Source organism: Cloeon dipterum, chromosome X (assembly GCF_949628265.1).
Source record: "Cloeon dipterum chromosome X, ieCloDipt1.1, whole genome shotgun sequence".
Lineage (NCBI taxonomy): Eukaryota > Metazoa > Arthropoda > Insecta > Ephemeroptera > Baetidae > Cloeon > Cloeon dipterum.
The window spans coordinates 10,008,906-10,035,690 of NC_088790.1; the positions used below are offsets into that span (position 1 = coordinate 10,008,906).

The window sequence follows — 26,785 nt, forward strand, 5'->3', positions numbered from 1 at the left end:
TGCATGGAAGATAATCGTTTTCCATATTGGAGTCTTACACCAGAGCATGACGCACATTTATTTATTTTGATAGAATATTGATTTTAAAGTTCCCATTGAGGTCGAAAAAGTGTGACCTTCCTGCAGGAAAAACGTCGTTGAATTACCTAAATGCTCACGAACGCAAGCGAGGTAAGTAAGTGGCGAGCGGCAGGAAAGTAAATCATCCAGTAGCCACGAGATGGAGAAAAGCGATATGCTGATAATATAAACTCCGCATTCGTGAAGTATGGAGCAGAGGAGTGATAAATCAATCCTCCGTGCAAGGTGAACAGCGCCGGCCGATCTACCTGCACAGATACATCCCCTTGCTCGCTCTCTCTCGCGCGCGCGGCGCTTTATATTTATACCAAGGGAGGAAGTGGGCTGAAATCACTGTGGCAGATAAAGATGATGAAATGCCCTTTGTTCCTGAACAGAGACCGAATATCGATCACGTCACGTTGCAGACAGATGTGGCGGAGCGGCGGCCTCGCTGCTGATGCAGATTTTATGATTGATAGCCGCAGCAAGGAGACGAGAAAGTGCTCGTTTTCTTCTACATCTCTTCATCTATTGCGATGAAAATAAATGAAAATTTGTGGAGTGAAGGCAGGGTAATTTGCACCAGGCAAAATAATGGGAAATTTTGCAATTTGAACGAGAACTTCGCATCTTCCTGCTGACTTTTAAATTTATGTGCGCTATTCGTGGCCCAACCCGTGAACGCAATTTTTCAAAAGATAATTCCGTGTTATTGTTCTCTAAAAACAATTTATTTTAATACAGTGCAGTGTATTTCCAGGCTTAGTTTATTTTTCAATTTTATAGAGATTGCCACGAGAAACAATAATTTATTGCAATAATAAAACAAAATTCTAATAGTTAATGGAAATTGGCAGGTTATTAATAGTGCTGAACCGACGGCTGTTAAAAGAGAAGGCCGCAAGAGCAGCGTCAAACACTAAAGCCGGACTGATTTCTGATTTACGGCCGGCTAAGAGCGCGTTTATGTGGGTCGAAGGGTGCCTCGCCTACAGCGGGCCACGTTTTGTGAGTTATGCGCGTCACCGAGAGCGAACCAAAAAGCCTTTCACGTATGAAGAAGACTCGCAGTATAAAGAGAGCAAGCACGCGGAGGGAGCAAGCAAAATTTATAGTGTCTTTTTGGACGCGGTGAAGACATTTTTCCAATTATTACGTCCGCGCGTCATAATCTGGGGTCATGCAGGCGCAGACAACGACAAGCCTGAATTAGGGTTGCCACCCTTGGTCTGCTTTACGGCGTGTGAGGTGTTTCCTTTTCTTTTTTTTTAATTAAGATATGAAATTAATGGTGATATTCAAGGAAATCATTTGTTACGTTGCGAATGGAGGAATTTAATTTGGAATGCGTCTTATTGTAAAATTTAGAGGTGGAAAATGCTCTGCAAAAGGGCACACCGACTGTTGAAGATGTTAACTTAAGTCTGACAAAACAAAATTGAATTTGGTTTCTACATACTGCTTTCTCTAAAAATTGGTGTTTTTTAGATGTTACAAGTGGCAACCCTGGGGCGGTGAATCACAATTGGAGCAAGAACGTGCAGTTCTAAATCTGATACGGGTGGATGGGAGAAGGGTTCAGAAAAGAAAATAAAGAAAAGATATTTTTTATTATATCTCGCACAGCGCTCCGAATTGACTTTCTCGCGTAACACAGAGCAAAAACTACGGAGACAAAGGTTCAAGCGAGAGAAACACCACGGCACGCGAAAGCAGGTATCTTGTCTTCCGTCCACTAAAAGAGCGACAAGCTAAGTCTTTTTGCGACCAATTAGAGGTCTAGTGCCTGATAGGTGCACTTGAGGCCAAGTTTGGAAATATAAGAGACGAGAGGGTAATTGAAAAACTTTGTTTCCAACGGCACTTAAGAGGACTGCACACTACAAACCCTTTCTCTATGATCTCAATCTCTATGGCCAAAATCCAACGCTTTCAACATAAAGAATTACAACTCGTACAACCTGCAAACCAGATTTTTGTCTTCTTTTAAAATCAGTTTAAAAGGTTATATTTTGTGGCACTGATTTTGATTTGAAGATTATTTAAAATTAATTTGAATGAGGAGATTTAAAGAGAAAAGTATTTGAATAAAAATGGGAAACCATTTCTCCCGTATTGTAATGATGATTTTGACTTTAACAAAATCCTTAAAAACCAAGTTAAAAAGCGCATCTTGAATTCGGTCTTTAATCTGTCAAAAAAGGTTCGATGTTGCAATAACGAATCAATGATGGCCATTTCTTTTCAGAACTGAATTAGCCGGATCGGTTCTTACAAATTCGAGGAGTGGCGCTGAAATTCCACCCCGCATTGTGTGCAATTGAAATGTGAATAATGCCGCTGCTCCTCTTGCTCCATTGAGTGGAAGCGGCTGCTGTGAATGCATCGATTGCCGCGGCTCTTCAAATTCATTTCAATAGCCCCGCCACACAGCTATTTATGCAACGGCATTTGCACACAAACGAACACGCGTACAAAGCTTTCAAAAGCTGTCTCGAGCAGCAGGCCGTCCCAATTTACGACACCAGGCGCCTTCAATAGCTCTCTCGCGGGATGAAAAAGTGCTTCACGCCAACATCCCTTACTTGATCTTAATTATCCAAGCGATATTTCTCAAGAACTCAAGAATCAGAAATAATTCCCAAGATAAAGTTTTACAGCCGGGTAATAAACATCAAGGGTCAGAACTCACAGAGGAAATGGAAGAAAACTGAGCTGGTGCTTGAAACGAACTTGTTTATCAGCAACAGATCGAGATAATAAACTTGATGAACGTTAGAATCAAATTAATATTCTGCTTCTGTAGGACTTTTTGAAAATCCTGGCTTTTGGTGGGATTTTTTTTGCTAGTTTAATACAAGTAATCGGCAAATGGCTTAACCCCATGGGATAGTAAAAAGCAATTGTAAAAGAATTGAAGTGAAAATTAGTTAGCTCGATGAAACAGCTGCGGTTCAGTGCTAGATATTGCGATGCAATTTTTCTCTTCATTCATTTTTACCACCCACCATGATTAAATAAACCCAGTTTTAGAGCCATTTGTAAATTATTTTTAGTTTTAATTATAATTCATCGTGTTGCTAGTTTTTTCTGTTTTCCTAAAGTACGAATTGCACTCAAATTAATTAACATTAGTTTGTGAGAAAAGGTTTTCAATTTTTTTAACCTCTTTTCAGCACTCCCCGTGGGCTATGAGCTTACCGAATCCCAGTAACACCGCTGAGAGGATATTATGGGGCCCGAGTGGCCGCAGAGGAGCTTGGACCCAATGTGGCCATATTTTCGCCTCCCCGCGCCAAAATCTTTTTATTGAAATGCCAGAAATTTGTCCCTTGCCGCTGGAAAGGTGCGAATGCCAGCAAGTGACGAGTCGGCGCCGGTGCACCACCAAGCCCGTTGAGCTATTTGAGCATTTCGAGTCACTTAATATACTAACCACCTTTTGCCACCTCTGACATTGGGCAACCAGTATTAGATCCCCAAAGTGGACGCAAAACACGCGCTCATCAATGCGAGCCGACGTCTTGGTTTTCATTTGATTTTCAAGTGTATAATTATTATTAAAAAAAATCTTGACCATTCTAACTGAATTATCAATTCATCAAACTCAAGTATCATATAGATCGCGGAGACCAAACCAAAAATGCATGAATATGTAAATTTGATGGTGCTGAGTAGATTCCTTCACCAGTATGATATAGTTGCTATCAAGCTAGCGAAAATTTAGAGAATTCCCTGTGAAAAATCGATAAATACACACGCACGCTAACTGCGATACATTCTCAGAGGATATACCCATTCGTGTTTGAAACAACAGTGTTGGCCAAATGACATGACAGATGATGGACGGAGTATGAGCAGTTTTGAAGAAACGACGGTTCGCCTGGTGCGTTCGTTGGTAGGCTAATTGTCTGTCTGGCACGTCACGCCGGTTGCATACCCGGCGCCTGTGCGCATGTTATAACGAAACCACCACAAAGCGATAATTCGTGTAGAAACATTCTTGGACGTAGAAATATTCAAACAAGGCCTCGAAATTAAATTAACTATCAACTAAAATGTTTTTCAAGGGAAAAAATACGCTAATCATATCATATTAAATATTACAATTGTATTTATATCATTGTTGTTGAGATATTCTTTGAATATTCCTGTAGCCAAATTTAATTGATTTATAACCCGGCCCAGGAAAAGTAATTATTTATTCATAATTATATTAAGGTAATTAATTTGTTTACACCACGCTTTATTTCCAAATGTCTTGAAAGTTGAATTTATATTATTTGTATTTTTTCTTCAAACAATTGGAAAAATGTAGTGTAACTGTTTGAATTTTGTTACAACAACCACATCCATCATCAAATTAGTTGGTAACTCACAGTCCACTCCTCTCACAATAAAAATGAAACAAAGTTAGAGAATATGAGTCTATCTTTCTTTCTTTTGAAAATGAAATTCAGTAAAAGCTTGGAAATTCAATATAAGAAATTTCTCGATTGAAAAGCTTTTTATCACGAGGAAAACTAATTTGATTTTCGCTTGCTCTTGATTGGCTGTGATATTCCTGCAAGAATCCTTACTAATTGAGACCGTCTCAGCCGTATCAATTACATGACCCAAAATAATGATTTGAAGAATAGAAGAGGCGCACAAAGCCCTGGCTGCCCCGCTTCCAGCAAGCGAGCCGACGGGGAAAGGAGGAGTGAAAAAGCCTGCTGCTAATAAGAGTGCGAAAGGCTACGCCGGCGTGTCACTTTTAATTTTCGCCATTGGCCTGCGCTCGCCGAGAAAAAACGACGCTGCATCTGCTGCTCTGTTGCACATCACGTGGTCAAATTAAGTTTCTCCATTCTCTCGCTCTCGGCTTCAGACGGGTCGCGCGCGTAAAAGCTTTCAAGTTCCCTCGCCGCCTATAACGGAATTAGGCCGCTTTTGCAGCGCTCTGAGGCATAAATTATGCTGCATGTGCTCTTCGCAAATTAGATGTCGCCGGCTTGAATTAAGCTTCAGCCTCGCTAGGATTTTCTCAAGCTCATGATGTATTTTCAATTTCTAACTTTTCATCCGGAAGCTTAACGATTCTGCGATTTTTAAGGTTAATATTAAAAATTCATTGTGAACCAAGAATGATCTCTCAGCAAGGAAGTGACTTCTTTTGTAAAACTCGCAACAAGCTGACTCAAATTTAGAAAAAGGCAATTTGAAGTTAAGTGTTTATTAAAAATATCTCGTAAATAAATATGAGGCATAACAACTTACAGGGGTTTTAATTTACAAAACAATGACTGTAAATATTTTGGACTAGGGAAAAAGAAGTCGTAAAAAGGATATTTTAAACTATAAAAAAATCTGATCCGCTAAGTGCCATAAAATTCAATTTTACTGAGGTTTTTTTTAACACTGTCCCCTTCTAGAATTTTGTTTGCAGTGTGGCGCCTTCTCGCCACTACTGTCCTACTACTTTGCATTTAACCTGTATCGCAAGGTGGCAGTACAAAGGTGTGCGACAATCAGTGCACCCTTACTGCACCTTATCCCCCACTGCACCTTAAGCCTCGCACCAAAGCAGTCACAGCAAAGTGCACTGATTGTCGCACACCTTTGTACTGCCACCTGGCGATACAGGTTAAATGCAAAGTAGTAGGACAGTAGTGGCGAGAAGGCGCCACAGCAGATTTAAAAAAATAGTAGGTTTTTGGTACTTATCCGAGCTTTTGAGACCTACAGGGTGAGTCTACTTGAAAAAAACTCATAATTTACAATATGGTAATCACCTTGTTTTATTAATTTGTTTTCCTTGAATTTCCGACTTGCACTATTTCCGTACCACCTCTTGATAATATATAGAAGGTCTAAAATTAGCGTTGTGGTTTAGAAAGACGACCAAAACTTTTTTACCTGGCTATAATAAACAAGGAAAGTGAGCGAAAGGTAAAAGTGATATTGATTCTAAAGAGCTTTCAACTTTTTGGAAAAAGTTTTAATGAGTTTCCCGTTGACACTCTTCTTGGAGAGAAAATATAGAAACTAATGAATTGCGAGTTTGGCATATGCTAATGGAGGGGCTTTTCGGCACAAGAAGCGCCCGAAACAACCATATTTTCATATTTTGCGCCACTCGAGCCGAGTGAAAGCCTCTTTTAATACTTTGGAAATGTCACTTTCGCCTCGGGGAAAGGTCGCTTTGCGTTGCGATGATTAATGAGCCTTGCCGCGAGCTAAACTCGAATAAATAATACACCGTGGCCAGCAGTAAAATAATCGTAAACATCTCTGTCGCCGAAATTCCTCCCTTTCACTCCCCTATCTGGTGTTTTGTGCCAAAAAGTGCTGAACGAGCAAGCAAGCGAGCACGTAAATTTATTTTACGACGCACAAAGAATGCCTGCAAGGCGCAAACGGCTCGGTGGGACCGCTTCCGCCAAGCAATTAATTTGTATTCACGTTGAAACATCGGCTTTTATAGTTTTGAGCTTTTTCCATTTGGCATGATGCTTGCTGGGAGCATGAAAGAACAGCGTGGCACAAAGCTGATGCCTGCAGTAACATTCCCATCCATATGCGCGACACTTGAACAAAATCTAGAGTGACTCTCTACATATAATTGCCGCTTTCAAGCCGAAATGTTATGCAGTTTTAGCAACATTTCATTTACTATTTTGAGAAAAAAAGCAGTTTTGTGTGTTAACACTTACTATGTACACTTGCGGTTTTTATTCTTTTGTTTGCTAACTCTATCAAAAGTGACTATTTACGCTTAACAAATAATAATGCAGCAGGAACTTCCTAAAATTAATATCGAATCCCAAAAGGATATTCCACGAAGTCTGCTGTTTGACTCTAATTTTCCTGTTTCTATGTATTTATATTAATTTATTCGGCTGAAAGTGGATAAGACTAGAATAATTCCATGTGTAACAGGTTTCCCTTGGCCAGGTTAAATTAAAGTGGCTTAATATGGAGTAATGCTTCACAAAACCTTCCTTAATTAATACAATGTGGAGCTTTAGTTTCAGAGGCGCGCACGCTTCTGAACTGCTAACGAGTTAACGTCGTTGTTGTGCCTACCCAGTGCACGGTGTTCGGGTAGAAAATTAAGTTTCATTCGTCTGGAATTGAGCAAGCAACAATGCGAGATCACCTGCGGGCAAAAAGGTGACCTGTCGGTCAAACGCACAACGCACTGCTCGGCCCATCGAATGTTTCTGCGCGACTCCTCGGCTCGCCTGCCCGGTCGATCAGCGCACTCGACAAAGGAGTGGAATTTAATCAAAGTTGCCCGCTGGGCACGTTTTCTGCATTCTCCGGGGTCCGTTTTCATTAAAGATGAATTGATGCATGTGAGACGAGAGGAGTGAAACCTTATCGGGCCGAGACTCAATTAGTGCATCCATTATGTTCGCCCAACTTAAACTCGATTCATCTGCTTGCATGAATAGGCGTTCGGTAGAGATTTAGTTTTTAATCAGGCTGATTGTATTTTCCTACCGATCATAATGCACATTTTTCCTAGGTGTCGATTTTCAGAAGGAAAATACCTTTCATTTTAACTGTACTGCTCATCAACTAAAACGGGTTTGAATTAAATATTTAGGTTCTCCCGCCTAAGTGTCTGAACATTTGTATTTCTGGGGGTTTTAATTTGGTGTTATATAATTTATTGAAAAATATTTCGCACGAGATCAAGTTTTATGTCAAGTAAACGTGATTGGCATAAAAACATTTCTAATGATGCAAAAATTTGTGAAAACCCAATATCGAGAAAATAAAAATAAGATTTCTGAGCATTCATTTCCTGCATTTATGTAACTAGCTGTGTAAATAAAATGGATAAGGCGGCACAGTTTAATTATTTTCCAATGTGTATTTCGAATGGAACGGATGGGAATAATTCAATTTCAATATTTGAATAATGTTTATTGAGCAAGCAGAATAATTGATTGGGATATAAACCAAAAAAAATCATCATACAAATGAAATTGAATGGCGAAACAATCAATTTGATGCCGATATTAAAACTGCGATTAGACACCGACCAAACCCATAAATTATTCAAAGCCAACTGTATGCTTTTCAATCAATGGGCAGAGCCTGCGTGCGATGAAACTCGACATAAATGTGAAATTAACTTGGGCACGAATACAAAATTGGGAAGATTAACTAATTGATTAACTCGTCGCTCAGAGCCTCGGCATGGAGAGTTTCTCGCAGCAAATTAGGTTCTCGTCCGTCTGCTGCACGTGGCATAAAAATACCTAATTGGATTTCAACATCCGCCAGGGGTGCAAAAGCAACCCTTTTGATTTGTTCAATTGAGACAGGGAATTAATTTGAAATTCTCAGTATTAATTAATAATTTCATTCCACTTAAAAGTTAGAGCCATCACGTCTTAACTCTCTTGTTTAGACACCAGTTTTGTAGAGAATTCAGCCTAACAGCGTATTTGCTTTTCTCTCGCACGTGCGGTGAGCACCAGTTTAATGAAATTCTTGGGCCAGCAGGAAAAATTGCAACCATCGAAGAGTAAAAAATTACGCAAGTTGCCAACTGCATAGCAACAAGGCGCCACCATGTGTACATTTTTACGGCTCGCCGATGCGTCCTCGCATACCAAAGTAGCTCCCAGCGATCGACGTTTTGTGAGTGTGGGGATCATTTTGTCCCGTGAGCTCTCAGGTAGGTCTTGTACTACAACTTTTTTCAGTCAAAAAGGGTGTAAATAAAGAATAAAAATAAGATGTTTTCAATTATAAAAATGCGTTTAATTTGCTTCAGTTCAAGATGCAGTAAATTTATAAACTGTTTAAAATCAAATCATGAACGTGTCATTGCGTTTAAAAAATGATCAAGCTACTGGTGTATGATTTGAAAAATAATTGCATCACTAGAAAAAAATCATTCAATTGCAAAAGGCAAAAGGGAAATCAGCCTTTGGGAAATCAATGAGGGTTCAGAGAAAAGGCACATGATCAGAATAAGAAACTCACAATCAGATGGAAAAAAAACAGGCAGAAAAACGCGTTCATTTGAAGCAGTACAGAGTCATCAGATGTTTCTTTTCTTTTTGTTGTCACAATGAAGCAACTTTAAGAGAATTTTTTGTCAGAAAATACCCTCATTGTCAGTTAGCGGTGAAGTAAATATAAAAAAGTCAGTTGATCTGCTGGCACTACTGCAAACGTTTTGTCAAGCGCTGCCATTCTCATTTCATCAGCGACTGCGATGGAGAAGACGACTTTAAATATCTGAGGGGATGGAGTCGTCGAATCTAATCGCCTCGCGACCTTTGTATGCTCCAGAACTTGCAGTTTGGAAAAGCCCTCAAAAGCTCGGCAAACGGCGGCGATCCACTTTTACGACCTTAAAAGAATCATCACTGCCAAAGAAGCCGACGGAGATTTTATTTCAACGTCTTCGTTGTTTCAAAGGGGTTGCCAGAGACTGTTTTAGTATTGAATGGAGCTCATGCTGATACTCATGTTGAAACATTTATCTGGCAAAAAAGGAATATAATATTGCTGAAAGACAAATTTAATGTCGATGAGTTCATGTTCTTTTAGTGCCTCTTAAATGAATGAATTGACTCATTGATTCATCTTGACAAATACTATCGTAAATTATGAAATATCACTAACTTGGACCCTAACAATCATATATTATTTAAGAAAAATTATTGCTTCTTCGTCAGAATGAATGGTAATTCTTTTAGTGACACCTGGCAACCCTAATCTACATCCCTTTTTCCGCACGCACAATCAAAGCTCAAAGCAGTTGAATTTTAAAATCACTGGTAGAACCAAAAGCTGCACTTTTGGCCGAGTGTGTTCGTTCTCCACATTTCCATTAGCCTGGCCTTCCTTTGCATGACAGACCAATTGACCTGGCGGGAGTGGGAAAAAATTCAATTACACTTGAGAGACAAAAAGAGAGTTGGCAGTCGAGCAGCAGCAGTCTCTTAAAAATCAAGAGCCGCGTGCTCCTCTTTTCTAACGCTCTGTTCTTGCGAAAAAAAAATCGATTGACTTTTGTTTCTTTTGTGCAGAAGAATGTAAGACGGCAGTTTGTTGGCAACACAGAAAAATCAAACCTATCATTTTATTGCCTAGTAAGTGTATTATATAAATAAGGGGACCCTTTCCAAATTATTTCCTTTCATTGGGTAAAATATAGATTACTAATTGACTCATTTAGCACTTCCTTGGCCTTTTCTACGCTTAAAAATGCTTTATATAGTGCAATTAGCACAGAGCTTTAGCAATTAGTAATAATTTAATTGCAAAGATCCACTCTGATCTATGAATAATCTAAGCAGGAATGGCAGAAGAGGAAATAAGAACAGAAAAACAATTTCCTCTCTCATGCCTTTTTCTTTATTGCTATTTTATAGAGAGCGCTGAAAAAAGTCTCCAGTCGATTTAACAAGGTGGAAACTGCCACTTGAGACGAGCAACTCGATACAGCAGTAGAGGATCACTTGCGAGAGTGCAACGGTAATTGGGGCCATATCTACTCAAATCATGTATGCGAAGTTAGCAAACTAACTCTCCACTCTCCTCTGTCGGCGGCGCAGTTCTGTGGTCCGTTTGGAGTGCGCACCACAGCCACACTATTCAATGCAACGGAGGTGAAATAACGCGATTAAATGCAGAGAGTCGTAGGCTAATCCTCAGAGCTAATTTTACATGGACTCGGTGGTCAACCACTCTAACGGCTGATAGTAAGATGAAAGCATTAGAAACTAAGTAAGTTAGTTGGTCGACACAGCAGCTCTTGGGGTCCCATATACAATGGCGATGTGCAGATCTTCTAGATGGAACTATTCCAAAGCCCATATAGGTGCCAGGAAAACAGTTGCAATTTTCCTTACCGAGCCTTGAGGGGCTTCCCTAATTTCTGTCCTGACGGTCTTGTCTGACCTCAGCGGGTGACCCTTAGTAGGTCCCGCAAGAAGAAACAAGCCAAACGTAACGTTAGGTTACCAAATATGTTGACTGTTGAGTTATCCAGTTAATTAATTAGTAAAATGGGTGTCTCCTAGCTGACATTCATGATAGCGTCGCTCCCTGCGACAGCGTGGGAGTGATGCAAGCTGTTCTGCGAAATTAGATTGGTTTATACGGTTCGCCGAAGTGCGGCGGAAATGCATGTCGCTCAGATGTCATTATTGAATACAACTGAAAATAATATATCCGTTCTGATGCTAACTTGGATAAATTCACACGCTCAACCAGCTCAACCTTGAAATCCTTCATACGAAAACCAATTGGAACTATTCGGATTTTTCCTACTGGAAGTTTGGAAAGCCAAGAAAAATTTAACTGGACCGACTTTGAATCGCCGTAATTAATCCAGCACTTTGGTGTTGCACTGCGGTGTCGAGCGTTTGTGCTCCAGATCAGCCGCAATCATCAACTACCAAAAATCAAATATTTTGTCATACTGTACACTCTGTTGCACGGGAATTGTCGAACGCGTTGTTCAGACAAGGGCAAGTGGAAAGGAGCGTGAACTCCTATTCCACTTTAAGAAATGCAACAGCGAGGACAGCGCGTTTGAAATTATTTTGGTCTGAAATTTAAACGAGTTTGTTTATCAGCAGAAAGGAAAATTCTTGTGTGACACATTTTGTCTTTGAATTGCAATTATGGAAACTCAATCGTGACCGAATTAAACCCGTGTCAAATGAGGCAAACCTTTTTGTGATTAGTCGAGCAGAACTAGGCGTCTTTTGTTCTTTCGCGTGGGCCCTACGCGGACGCAGTTACTGCTTCGCATCAAAATTCTTCATTTTTCTTCTCATTTTGCCGGCCAAGGGAAGTTCTCCAGACTTCCTTACTCCACACAGACAAGGAGGCTCTTAGGCGATATTGTCGCGACCGCTGACACGAATGGGGATTAAACTTGGAAAATTCTTCAAGCTGGTGCGATGGTCGATTGTTTCTCTTGATTGTTGGTTGATGCTGATGACTGCTGTTGAAAATTCTTGCGTTCAAACGGTTGCTTTACTTGTTATGTTGCTCATCAGCATTGTTGCGGATTTGAATTTCGGAATTATTGTACCCGAAAATTCTTGAACTTGCGATTGGCAGTTTGTGAGTCCACTATGTGTAACGGTTTTCGGTCTCCAATAAAAAATTCTTGTTGCTTGCGTTCGCCGGGTTTAGGAAACCAGTGGGCTTCCGAGCTTGCTGGTGTCCGGCGAAGTCAGCATCTTGAAATGGCTTGACTGTGATTCTTGAAGTGGTTTGGCTGCGTTACTGTCACGTCGGGGTCACCAATTTGGGGGTAATGAAGAGGGGCTTGGAATGATGAAGACCGATGAATTCAGATAAAGAATTTTGTTCGTGGATTGGTTACAGTTGGAAATCCGATCGGATGCTTAATCAAATACAAGAACTGAAATTGTTTACAATAATAAGTTACAATTTTTTTTTGTTTAACTGACGGTTGGACTCACCCCTTTGAATCGGGTTCTGAACAATTAAACGAATCACGTCAGCACCGTGTGGCTGACGGACGAAAACTGAATTCTTATTTTAAAATCATCTTTCTGTTGTTAAACAATAATGCAAAATTACAATAATTCAAACCGCCGACAATTGTTGGCTTCCAACAAAAAGCAGGACCGCGTTGTTGTACCGCTACATCCTTATTACTGAATAATGGGAAAATATATAAAAAAACAGTCTCTTGTTTCACTCAGACACATTATGGAGTTTCTTATGAAAAAATCCAAAACAGGAAATCCCATCTGGTGTAATATACACGAAAATCCATCTCTGCGTACCTCCTCCATGTTACGACTTGGATGGAAATATACAATATTATGTATGTACACATTAAATAATATCTGTGTTATACATAGTTAAAGAGGATTGTTAACATTGGTATTATTGGAACAGGCGCAACCTGCTCATTGTCAGCTTGAACTCGTAATGTGCTGCAGGCAATCTTTTGTATAGGGTCGCTGCGGGGTTTTCAATACACTTAAATGAGAATGCATACAACCCAATGGAGCAACACTGATTTCCACCTTGAGACCGCGCGTCGCTCGCCATTTAACGACGAGCAATTCCCGAGTTGATCTAGATCAAGTGTTGCTCCACCTCCACATCATAATAATATATCAAATAATATTCCGCGAAGCTCTGAATGGATTGCGAAACTTGCCGCTTGCTCACTGCCTGTTGAAGCGAAAGCAACGCGCGGAGAATGCACTTGAACGTGCGCAATTTAAGATTCTCCCCTCGACTCTCCGCACCGCGAAAGAAGAAAAAATCGTCCTTCTTAACTTCCACGTCTACCGCACGGCACACTTTTCATTAAAAATCAAATTACGGTTTGCTCTGAAAAATGCAAGTGAGGCACGCGCGCGCGACGAGTCGGCGCCCGCTGATTGGTTCTGAGCAAAGAATAATGAGTTTTATTTAATGAATATATGTATATACATGCACACACCACCGGAATATTTTTTAACGGCGCTCGTTCGTTCAGCCACGGAAAATGCAATTTTGCACTTTGCTCTTGGCTGCGAATTTGAGCCAAGGCTGATTGGAAAGTCTCCGCCCCACATTTTTCTCTGCGGAAAGCATTTACGGTAATTTTTTGCATCGTTGAGCAGGCTAGCTGATTTATTCATGTCTATATGAATAAAATTTACTCCGGACGATTGATAAAGATTTTTGGAAAAAAATATCGAGCTTCTTTAAAGGTATAAGTTGCATTTTCAAACACTCTAGTCGATTAACATGGTCTTGATAATGTGATGTCAGGCGTTCCAGCTTCGGAGTGACCGCACTTGACGATTCACCGCTAATTTCAAAAACTAAAAAAAGGCCATCGTGAATTTTTCACATAATTTACCTAACATAAGTAGCTTGATAGCAAGCATAATAACATAATAAGTGAAAAAGGAGGTGTTGCTTTTTTGATTAACTAATGAATTCAAATGAACTTAATTTTCGACGTGGGTTTAAGTTGCAAAGTTGTAAAGAACGTTAAAACAAACTTTTTGGGAAAAGCATGTGTACATTTCCCACGATTCCCAGGATGTTCGTAAACAACTTTAGACGGTGAAAAATGAGTTCACGATTCACATAATTATTTGTATATTGTCACTTATAATATAATGTCAAAAGAAAGCAAATTAAGTGAAGAATGCACAGTAGTAGAATTGAATCTGAAATTGTAGTGGAAGTTAATTAAAATTAAATTTTGTACCGAAATATACGGCGGCGCCATCTGTTTGCGGCTTCGAACACTAAGGGCTTAATGCAACTGGTGGATTGCAAAATTTAAAGTATGAAGTTTGCGGTTTAAAAATCCGTGGGTGCGGGTTTTGGTAATGCGGGTGCGGGTAGGGTGCGGGTTCAAATTTAGAATTCCGTGGGTAGGTGCGGGTGAAAAAAAATCCACCCGTGCAGAGCTCTAGTGTTTTTCCTCGCTAGAAGTTATACAACACATACAATTTAAGAATAAAATAGACAAATATAACAATCAAAAGAATATTAAGAAAAGTTATGGCTAAAAAAGTCATTTAATCATAGAAAAAATACGATCATTTTATTTCTCTCGCAGGATTGAGTTTGAGAGCAGAAGCGGGACGAGGAGAAAAGTTGCAATCTGGCTTATCGATACAAATGGGTGCTTTCATCAGTCTCGACATCTGATACCTCGTCGTGGAGAAGATTACAGGCGGACCAAGAAAAAATTGCCTGCCGGACCAAACTCGCTGCACTTCAGTTGCGGGAGGTGCGAACGGAGAAGAGCAAACGCTCGAGAGCGCAAAGTTTTTGCTCTAATTAAAAAGGAAACGAGCGAAAGAAGGCGGAGATAAGAAAAGAAGGAAAAGAACGAGAGGGTTTATTTCCGGCTTTTATCCACGCGAAAAGTGTAGCGGCCAAATGAGGGAGGAAGGAGATTACGCGCGCGTTTAGCTTCTTCACGATCCTAGTTGCAAGAATCCATATCCATTAAGAGAGCAATTTCGGAATAAGTTATCTGGCGTGTAAAAATGAATGCTCCTAGCCTTTGGCTGATACCCAATGAAACTTTTGAATGACATTGTTTAATTTTTACGATCCCTGTGCTCAGCAGTTCCATCAAACCTTGGACGCAAAATTTAAATTAGAAGTCTTCATCACAACAATTTTGTTCTTATCAAATGACGTTGAAGAGGGATAACGGATGAACACATATTGTCTCACACGTTGCTGCATTTTAGAGCGGAAAAAGCATCGCTTTCGGCGACTAAAAATCGCTTTCAAAGGAAGATCATTACGCACCCATGACACACATTATTTGTATTGCGACAAATAATTCTCGTGTGTGCGATGGAGTAGAACGAAGTGCTCGTTGATCTACAACAAACATGAACGCCGACAGGCCTTTAGCACGATTTCAACAAGCTTTTGGCTCGTTCGCCAGAGCAAAAAGAGCCAATTTCAGTATCAAAACCACGTTACAAAGGTTAACGACACGCGTGAATTACGATGCCCTCGGTGAAGATTTTGTTTGGCACGTACATACTGCTCATGCTTTTACGAACCGCAGGCAGAAAAAAATATCATTTTGACGTTTGCCGGTTCAATGCGACGAGAGTCAAAGTAAATAAATACATATTGGCCATATGTTGTACAATTTGATTGATTGCGATTACCTGCCACATTTTTCTATATGGTAGGATTTGCTGAATTAATTATATTTTATTAAAAACATTCAGATCATAGTTCAATGAATTTCCTTTTGTCGAGGAATAAAACAATCTTTGTGATACTAACTGATCGTGAGTTTAGAGTTTGACCAAATTTTCAAAAATTTGTACCGCATTGATTCTGAGTTCAAATTTTTATATTTTAATAACAATTTTTGAACATCAAACACCACTTCCATCCTTTAAATTAATAACACAAAAAATGAAACATAAAAATGGATATTGTTTAAAAGCTGATTTTCATCCTCCTCGAATTTATTTTGAAAATATGATATAGTTAATACAGTTGAGCTAGGTTGGCTGCATAGAGCCAGCAAATAATATATGTTCTCCTAGAATGGTAACAATTTCAACCTCTTGAAACTGACGTGTCTTTGTGAATGACGTATGTACTTAAGAATTTTCGTCAATTCGACTCCTTTTCGCGTGATTAAATCTATCCTAGCTGCAACGGAGCTTACCACTTTGTTTTCTTATAATTCTTAACTTTCCGTCCCGCAGCTGTAATCAAGACAGATCTCTTTTGAAGCAACTGCAAATGTTTGCACTCGAATCCCCCCTGAATTCTATACCCGTCTCATTCGACCGTGTTTCTTGGACATACCAGAGCGATGGCATTTAATTTCCCAGTTGACGACAGAGCAAAAATTTTATATTGCGCATTAAATGGCGAGTCAAGAGTTTCTAGAATTCTACTGCATTTCCATTCTTTTTTCATTTATAAAGCTAACTAACAATAAGGGCGTGCTTTAACGTTTTCTGGTACGATTTTAAATGCAACTTATAACAGATAAGGCTTCAGGGTTAATTGAGGCCTAACTAAATTTCCCCCCCCCCCCCCGCCAACTAGCTCTCCTATTTGTAACCCTGCGTCTAGGCTTGAATTATGCATATCCCATATCTACAAATTAATACCACGCGTTTAATTTTGATTAAAGCGCACAACTCTGCTAATTTTATTGAGTGGTATATTGAACCCAAAAGGCTTTTAGCGCTTGAGAGAGTGGAAACGTTAGCTTACAGTTAGACCTCGTAAATTATTGTTTGATTGGTTCGTTGGTTGACAGCCAAATTTCGGATCACGCACACACGGAGGAGGCACCCGGCACCCGTAGTGCGCAAAGTTGGATTTAATAGTGGTTGTCACGGAAACGTTTCTTGAATTCCGATAGTCAAGATACAGCAAAGCGACTATGTGCATGGAATTTGCACAGCCTCTGCTGTCTATTCTAGAACTCAAAACCGGCCTGCTCTTTATTTATGTGAAGCACGTTTCTTGATGGATGGAAACGTTGAGAATTTTAATCTTTGTTAATAATTGCAGCAAAACATGACTGATTGAAAACAAATTCCTCGAGAGACTAAATGTTTAATTAATTAACGTAAACCATAAACGTTATTAGAGCAGTCTTTTTTCGTTTGATCTAGATATATTGTCAATATTATTTGTCACTTTGAGCCTGCGCGTTCGACACTTTTGGCTACATTTTAACTATATTTTCCCCACAATTTTTAATGCATGCATCGATGTGCTTAAAAAAGGCACTCATTGAATACGCGAGGGGTCGTGTAATTAATACAATTAAATATAAATTTCTTGTCAATTTGAAGGCTCTATATGACTCAGAGGTCAGACAGATGACAAGAAGTGGGGGAGAGGGCTATGTTTGTATTAATTATTAGAGAGGACAGCGCGAACGCAGTCCTCACTACCAAAAATTACGCGCCCGAGTTACCCACATTTGGGGTAATCGCAGGGGTCAGCCCAACCGTAGTGCAATGGAAAGGCCTCACCCTGAGGGAACCACCTTGATGATCATGGTAACCCCTACGCCAGGTAAGTATGAGTTCCGTAGCTGCCGCGTTGAAACCCCACCAAACAACACTCTCGTGCACTGCGTCGCGCTCACACGTCTCTCTTTAAACCAGCTTAGTTTCCACGCCCACTTCGCTCCCACTCAACGATATTAACGCTTTTGCATCAGTTTTATGTTTTGTTTGAAATGCACCGAAACATGTTTTAAACGGTTTGAATATTTTTATTTCAAATAAAACAGGGGAAAAAAGAACACAAGTTTTCTTGATAGTTCGAGGATTGCCGCTAGTGGCGCTGTCCGCGTGACGTCACACAGCTGTAAGTTTTACTTGAGGAGTCGAAGGGTTAACGGTAGCGAGTAGCGAGCGCCCGCTCGACCGGCTTTTTAAATTATTGCTAAAATAACCCAATAAAAAATTGGAATATAATTGCCTGATCAATTCACTTGATTCTGATTTAAATGGGTTTTTTCCCGTTCCAAATTATACGCAATTTTAGTCCACGTATTTTTTTAATTTGTTTAGCTAATAGAGAGGTTTAATAATGATTGAACATAATATATTTTATTTTTCATACAACTTTTTGGTGAATTTTACATCTGTATTAATTGCACTCTTTTAATTAATATTCAACAAAAATATATACTTTTTCAAATTCAGAATAACGGTATTGGGTTAGCGTGCCAAAATTAGAACAGTCAATAAACACAGAGCGTACAACACGCGCGCGAGTGTCGATTAATTGACCTTTTTGCACGAAATCATTAAACAAACACAACATCGTCTTTTTGTTCCACGTAAACGGTCGTCCCGCTGTTTGAAATGTTTTCCTCTCTCTAAACGCTTAAATTCAATTACAAGCACCACAAAAGCAAATAAAATAAATTTCAGGCAGAGGGATGGCAAGACGCATGTGATAAATTCGAGCCGAGTTGGAGAACAAGCATAATTTTCGGTCGTGCAAATGAAATCTCTCCTCGCAAAGCAGCAGCAGGCTCTCAGGGGAACCAGCCAAAGGGTTAATGTGCCGCTGGTGGTCGTCGCTCGCTGCTGAGCACGCAAATTACTCCTGGTGTCGCACACGCAAGCAAAATTGTGTCATTTACCAACAACAGCTTCAAAAATATATTTTAGAAGTTGATTTCCGTTGTTGCTGTAGCGAATCAAGTATTTCTTTTGGCTTCTTTTGTGAAGCCATGTAGAATTTGTGCATTTCCTGGAGTGCTATTTGAACACAGCGCAATGACATTTAACAAGTTTAACAATACCTTCAATTATTGTTTTGCTGTGAAACCTTTTTGAAAGAAAAATTACACTTTTGACAAAAGATTTCTTTGAATATTTGTATTTCTACTTAGAGAATTTGATTATTTTATAATTTATTAAAGATTATTTAAATATTGATGACATTTCTTAACACTATATACGCAGAGTTATTTATTTCAACATCAAATAATATTTAAATAAATGAAATAAAAAACAAGAAAATAAACGAATGAGAAAGAGCGTGAAAAATTAATTTCTGCTGCTACGTCTCGCAGTCACACAACATTTCAGCTGTTACTGTCACTCATATAGAAAGTCGTAAATCTTAGGCTATGACAGACGTACACAAATGTATACATTGAGTGAAAATCACGGTCTGTGAAATGAAAAATGGTATTTCCTCTGTTTCCACACAGGGAGAAGAAAATTCTCTAAAATGTGTATGTATCCTTAAACTGTAAATTGTTGTTAGATGCCAATGAAGACAGATGCACTCGAGATTTTCGTAATATTCGTGTTGAAATAAATTGCAGGTTCCTCGGTTTATAAATGTAAAGCAAGCTGTTTATTGTTCTGTATTTCCAAAGAAATGTCCAGCTCAAGCTCAACTAATCTCGGATGCTGGTTGCAAACCTTATTCATGGGCTTCCACTCTCGCAGCTGAAAATAGAGTTGGAGCAGAACATTTCTGTAGAAATACGGAATAATGAACAGGCTCGTTCTACACCGATTTTGAACTGTAATTTATAATACTACACAATTGTCAGTTTAGCAGCCATTATATTTTAGAACAAGTTTTTTGGAGTTATAACTAAGCAAAAGTCATATTTTTTACTCTACCACATATCCTCGGGGATTTATTCCTTATTAAATTTTAAGAGATTTGAAAAAAATGTTCCATGTGTTTGAGCTAACCTGTGAGTTAGAGATAAACAAAAAATAAGGTTTTTAAATTTTATCCTCAAATAAGAGGATCTAATGAAGAGCTTAACAACAATGAAAGAGTTCAACGCATAAAAACGTGCAAGAATATCCGACATAATGATAAGAGACCCAATTGCGTGGTACGAAACGTGCCTTTTCCGACATTCCCTTTTAATGGGTTGAGAGATAGCGCGCTAGCGTTTCCGCTCCACTCTGTTGTGGCCACTGAAATTCCATTCAATGTGAGAGTGTGTCGAGAATTATGAAGGCAGAGGAGACAATAAAATTATTGTGATTGCATTTTGCTCTGGCCAGCCACAGCAACAGATAAGGAAAAGGGACATCACGAAAGTCTTCCACCGTCCGCTAAAATTATTTAGAACAGAAGATACCACTGCACATGTTGACTCGTGACACGACAGAAAACAACCACTTTTGCGAAAATTGAGACGATGCCAGACGAAATGGGAGCACGATCTAACTTAACTAATCAAGAAACTTACAAAATATCTAAGCTATATATATTATAGCAGGGTCAAATTTTAGCGTTTCTTCTTTCAAAAGGCGCACTTGCTTTTACAGAAATAGCTCTCTCAGCAAAGTGAATTTGCCTCTTCTTCAACCAGATTTTAAAAACACAAACTTTGTGTGAAGGAAGGAATTTTACTTTTTATTTCCGTGAGACGGCATTCACGTCAAGGCGGAGGGATAAAATATAGGTAGACTTCTAGAGCAAGATTTTGTTTGCCTTTCGAAGGAGAAACGGCGAACTCCTCGTTCATGCATCAAAATGGAAAAATGACCGCAAGCAGATGGTTTTTCGTGGGATTAAATAATGGCTTCGATTATATACATATAACTTTTATTCCCAATTTAACTTTAATTCTAATTTCTATTCAAATGGGCTTAAACAAGGACGAATCGATAGTAATTACATATATATTATCGCTCAAAATATTCCTAAAGCGCATTGGTTCCGCTTGTTTTTACATATGTTATTGTAATTTTAATGGCTGTTTATGTTTCAAAACTTTTTGATCGTGGTAAATGGAAATGGGACTGCTTTTAGAGCCAAAATTTCTAGTCCCATTTAGAGAATCATTTCCACCATGCTCGTTATCTAGAATTTAGGTATTTAACTGGCGATTAAGCGAAACTTCTCTTGAAATTGATTTTTTCGAAGTTTTAAAATTTTAACCTTGAAAATGATCAGAAAATTAGTTACAAAATGAGGTTTCACAATAAATCGTCGGATTTTGTTAATATCGCTCAAATTGCCAGGAAATCAAATGAGGCAGCTACGTAAGGCAAATTCTAGAATAAAGCGATGCTATTTGAGGATTTAATTTTTTAGCTAGCACTTCTAATCTAAAGAAAGCCATTCGCATGTTTTTAGTAACCACTGCTCACTTACAGAGAAATTAAATTTTCTTATCAAAGAGCGATCTTTTCGGAGTGGTCCCTGCGGTTGCAAAACATAAAATTTAAGGGGCGCATTTCGTTTTTTTTGCGAAACAAAGAGAGCAACTGGAGCGGGAGGAAAGCGGCGCGAGCAGTTCGTTAAGAGGATTATTCAAATTTCACGAAAGCAGCCGCCTGAGGAAGGAAACTCGATTTGGGCCACAGCGTTGATTTAGGGTTGGTAATTAACATTAATTTCTGCGCCGGGGATGATTACAAAACCACCGCCACCAGAAATTAATTTGCAAGCTTGCACGCGCATTCTTATAATTATACAACAACGATTTGGGAAAAAAGAATTACAGCAACAATTAACCCACCAGATTTCTAAATATTGCTATCAATCCACTTCCGATTATTGGGGAATCATTTGGAATAAATCAAACATATCTATATGCAAACCAATGTTTTCGACACACATCCTTTAAGCTCAACCAAGTAAATTTCCCTGGACTAAACAGAAACACGAGATTTTGTGAGCCAACGAATTATTCTCAAAAAACTGAATCCTTAAACCCTTAATGTTTATTTGAAACCTATAATTAATGCTTTCGTCGAACAAGCAGTGGTGCAACAACAAAGTGGAATAAAAGCTTTTGCTGCTGTCATTCAACTTGAATATCACTGCTCTGATGATGCTGCATTGCAAGGAGCGAGTTGGTGTATTGAAAATGACAAAATGTTTATACTTATATTTGCATTTTGACGCTGACTTTGATTGTTATGGCTTGTTTCAATGGGAAAGGAAAATCCTTTCAATTATTTCTCTTACAATTAGTTAAACAATTAAGGACGCCAATGGCTTATAATACCAATTATTAATGAATGTGCTCCGCCCTTTTGATATGCCAATGTGGCAGAAAATTGTGGATCAAGCGGTTCTGTTACATTGTTCTCTTTCCCATTGAGTCGACTCAACTTTAAATTATAATGGCCTTGCCGGGCTAAAAACCTTGTTTCTCTATTTTCAATTTGATACAATGGCAAATTAGGGCGGCCTTCAAAGTGCGGTAGTGAAGCGGTCTGTGGAAGGTGGAAGGTTGCTTTTACCATCATACGTAAATAGCGAAATCTATAGGAGCGAGAACTATACAAACAAATTTTACGCCAAAGTTCGGGAACCGCTGCAATACTGTAAAAAGCGCTTTGTTGAGATGCTCCGTAGGAGTCGAAATATTTCGAACGATCCGACATTATACGCCTGAAGCACTCACGAATGGAATTCCTCAAGTGCTTGAATTTTGATCTAGTGCGCTACACAGAATTCTGTTGGTGCTGATCGTTGGCTTGGCTCTTCTGCGGATGATGGATAAATAATGCGCGCCTAGCGAGCTGCTGCTCCCACAGAAAATAAAATGATGGGCGTCATGGGGAAACCAACTGCTGAATAATGATTGTTTGATATTCCGAGCACATATCCTGCGGTGGTAATGGTTTCTAAAATAAAAATATATGTCCCTTCGATTGATATTAAATTTGTATGCTCTCAGTATGGAAATCAAATTATTAATTCAAGCAGTGGCCGGGCGTTAACATTTTGGAAATCAGGAGGTAAAAAGCTTAGATGTGAGTAGATCGGGACAAATTTTTAGAGGTATCATAGCCGAGTAATGTTTGGCGGTGGCTATATAACTAGTTTGAGCCGAATGTTGGCCAGGCGGCAGTGGTTGAGCATTTTTACCGTTGACAAAATTTAAAAGTAAAGTTTGAGAGCCTTTAATTTTATTCTAAGAGCCTTTTTCAACTTTTTAACCGGCGGCTGGCGTGGCTGGAGCAACTTAGCCAAAGTCACGGCTGCTGACCTCTCGTGACCCAAAATTAGCCGTGGGCGCAGCATAGTGCGGCTGACTGAGACCTCTAAAAATTTTGTCTAATGAAAAGGTCTGCAAAATCAAACTACAAATTATTGAAACGAAGGTCTTATTCATAATATGGATCTGATTTAACAAACCACAATAGCCTTTTACCAAATCAGATTAAATCTATTATCATAATAATGAAAATTCCATGTTTATCAAATGCAAACAATCTTGCACGCCAGATTGCTTGAATCAAACGAGTGTCAAATAACTCTTAAGGGCCCCTCAAAATCACATTTAATCACGAAATCGCTGATTCAAACCGGAACGTAGAGCGAATGAGCGTTTCCCCTTTCGCCAATACGCACACTCCTGTGTGAGGTAAATCATTTGAGTGAGCTTTCGTCGAGTAAACACAATCAACATCCAAATCGGCTTACATTCCAAGAGAGTTTGCTTTAACGCGAGAGTAAATTTTGACAGGAGCTCGGTTCTCACACCTGTTTTAGCATTTACGGGACACGCCAACAACTAGAGAACCTTTCATATTTGTTAAACAGCAGTTTGGAATTCTCCCCTCGTTTGGAGTGTTTTATTAATTACAATTTTGCAGCGAGAAAATCAAATAATTAAATTAACGTTCAATTATCGCACAAGCCAAATATGCCCTGAAGTTAAAAGCATCTCATTATTATTATAACTTGCACAATGTAACTGATAGCAAGTTTTGTTTGTGTTGTGAGTAAACATGATTGAAACTAATTTATGTTAGCTGAGATGATACATCAAGAGGCACACTTGCAAGCAAATAACATTTACCATTCAAGGAAGATTATGCCCAAGAGGCAAATATAGTTTAAGCATAGCAAGTTGAGTTGAGCAAACTGGTAAACAAAGGAATTGAATGGCTCTCCATTGGTCCGCTGCCGACAAGTATGCACACAAAGGCATATATATATACATGCACCGTTCAAACCAGACACATTTCCAAATTCAAGCCTGGCGTGGTCAATAATTTTTTTCGGTCTCTCAAAAGAGATCAAACGGAGCTTGGTGTAATAAAGGGACGATTAAAAATAATCATTTGTAAGAGCGCTTTGAAAAATGAATTGACGAAATTTACATATCATTGGTTTCTCTCGTGGCGTGAAATAAAGCGCAACCAACGTACTTTGCATATGTATCTAGTGGAAACAGAGTTGGAGATATAATATATATGTGTGTGTCAAGCGGTGGTTGTTCGCTGGCCAAATGGCGCGTATTCCCATTTTAATGGTCTCTAATGCAGCAACTCTAATACCCATCTAGATTACTAATGCTTCGATTTATCAAGGGACGAGCAACAACTGGTATCCATTTCCAAATTTTCGACTCTTTACTTTTTGTTTGTGGCTTTTGAAGGGGTTTGCTGAAAGTCAAATAAATGAATTTAATTCAATTTAATTCAAACTCTCAAAAGAATGGGAATATTGTGATTGGCACCGAGTCTTAGGATGTCTTTTGTCTCATGCTGTACATTTTTAGATCACATATATATTATTATATCACATAGAAAATCTTTTAATATCAAGTCAAAGTTATTTGGTTGGTGTCGTAAATGCTGATAAATCAATGAGTGTCACGGAGGAAACCTATTTAAAGATATTGAAAAAGTACAACTATTTTTTCCACGCCAGATCAATTCATCTCAGGAATCTGTGCAGGCTGCAAACTTGCGATTCGTTATACGCACGTTTCGAATAAAAGAAGGAGTGCGAAATCACACCGATTTATTGCTGTCCTGCACATTTTTGGAATGCGTGATTTGGTTTCTAAAAACGGAATGCGTAGCATTTTGATCATATTCCTCGCACCCTATCTCGATTCTAGGCTCCTCCTGCGGTCTGAGTTTTTTCTCTTGCTATTCAAAGGTTCTCTAGACACAGCGGTTAAGGTTTCATTATATATATCCCGCTTTCATTCAAATTTAAATACGGATCAATGACAGTGTCAGGTTAGTTTTTTTTTTTTTGGAAAAATGCATTTCAAAAATTTCAAGAGGGAAAAAGAGGAAGAAGAATGAAAAAGAAGAGAAAACGGCAAAGAGATATTTTATTTCGGCCATGGTAGAGTCACGAACACTGTGGTGAGGATTTCCCTAGACTCCGCGTATCACGACCTGCATATCAACGCTTTGATGACTGCGAATCGTGATATATGTGAACTTGATACACTAGCACTAGCCACAGTGCAAGTTGGTGCTATGTGCTATGGTTTGATTTGTACATAGTGAAGCGAAACAGGCGCCTGCGTGCAACCAAATGAGCGGAAAAAATGGCGAATATGCGGATTTTCCCAAGGGCTGTAATATTCAGATAAATAAGCTATTATTACCCATTGTTTCATTTTTTTTTTTTTTTTGTGAAAGCTCGCACTCTAAACAACAAAAGTTTTCCTTCGTGCGATATTCATGCACACGCGGTTTATTGATTTTGTTTTTCAACTAAATTTCCCTTTTGGCGTTTTCAACGCACTTTGAGTGGAATAAGACGCTTTTGACGCGAGAGAGACCACTCAAATTTCTTTAGATTCATTGTTCCAATCACTCAAATAGCGCGCATGCATATGGCAACTAAAATTTTAAGCTGCTTGAGCTGAAGGCGGTGGCACTCGACGCTTTTTCTTTTGCCCTTTCCTTTTGCCTTTGTTGGGGCAATTTGCGCAGTCACTTTGTGTGAAATCTTAGCATTCGAGGGCCGCAATTACTTGCAAACAATGCATCTAACCGCGATAATTACGTAGGCGAAGCGAGCAGCTAGAGAGCGTAGTAAGATGTGAGAAAAAAATTAAGTCTGATGAATATAACATTCCAGGAAACGGAAAATTTAAAGAATTGTGTATAACGCTGAAAAAAATAATTAATAACAAATTTTAATGTTTCTGCAGGACATAAAAAAATAATTCAAACAAAAACTCGACATACTGAACTGGCTTAATTCCCCTCTTATGGAAACCAATTGCAATTAATTGGTAGTTTTATTTTTGTTTATATCTTTTGATGGGTGGGTCTAAAAAGCAAAATGGCAATGCTTCAATTTTGTGCATTGTATGTTTAAATAAAAATTAGAAAAATTCAGTCTTTTTTGAAAGGGGTATATTGACGATAGAAATTTATTCTTCTGAGAGATGTTGAAGATCATTATTTATTGCTTATTTAAAATTATCCTATAAATATTGCAACTTACATTAAAACGATTAAAACGACCAAAGACACATGCGAAACTCGAAGCTTTGGTCTGGGTATTAAAAATATTTTCACAGCATTTGCACTTAAATTGAAATTGCTTTTTGGAATTTATCTATTTCATGAATCAAGCGTGAACAGTAGTATAAGCTTTTAGCTGCAGGATGCAATTTACATTACACTGAGAATGTCTCTGAATTGGCACTGCTGGAATGCTCTCTGAGCGAATATAATTTGCACTCACTTTGCAATCCACGTTTATCTCGGCGAGAGGGACGTAATTTGTTTTCGCAACGCGCGAGTTTCTTGCTCGGCAAGACGAGCAAACACAACATGCTGAAGTCAGTTATCGCGCTAAAAGGAGGCCCATAAGAGCGCACTAACCAACTCTTTCCCGTCAGTTTACCCAGCAGTCAGCATTCGCGGGCGCTGGCGCGCACTGATAAATGTTTTTCGCGGGGCTCATCAGCATAAACTTGGCCACACTTTCATGTAACAAGTTACCATGAAGGTAATTGCCC

General features: G+C 39.0%; 2 protein-coding genes and 1 non-coding gene across 3 annotated transcripts in view; all 3 read right to left on the reverse strand.

The window, feature by feature from the left end:
- LOC135945731 (histamine H1 receptor-like) overlaps positions 1–26,785 on the reverse strand; it is a 71,048-nt gene that overhangs the window by 38,535 nt on the left and 5,728 nt on the right. The gene's annotated exons all lie outside the window — the stretch shown is intronic.
- Positions 1–26,785, reverse strand: part of Pgant35A (polypeptide N-acetylgalactosaminyltransferase 35A) — a 210,411-nt gene that overhangs the window by 27,317 nt on the left and 156,309 nt on the right. The window lies entirely within an intron of this gene.
- On the reverse strand, positions 17,460–17,621 carry LOC135947584 (U1 spliceosomal RNA). Its single transcript, XR_010575671.1, has one exon. It is a non-coding gene; the product is annotated as a U1 spliceosomal RNA (small nuclear RNA).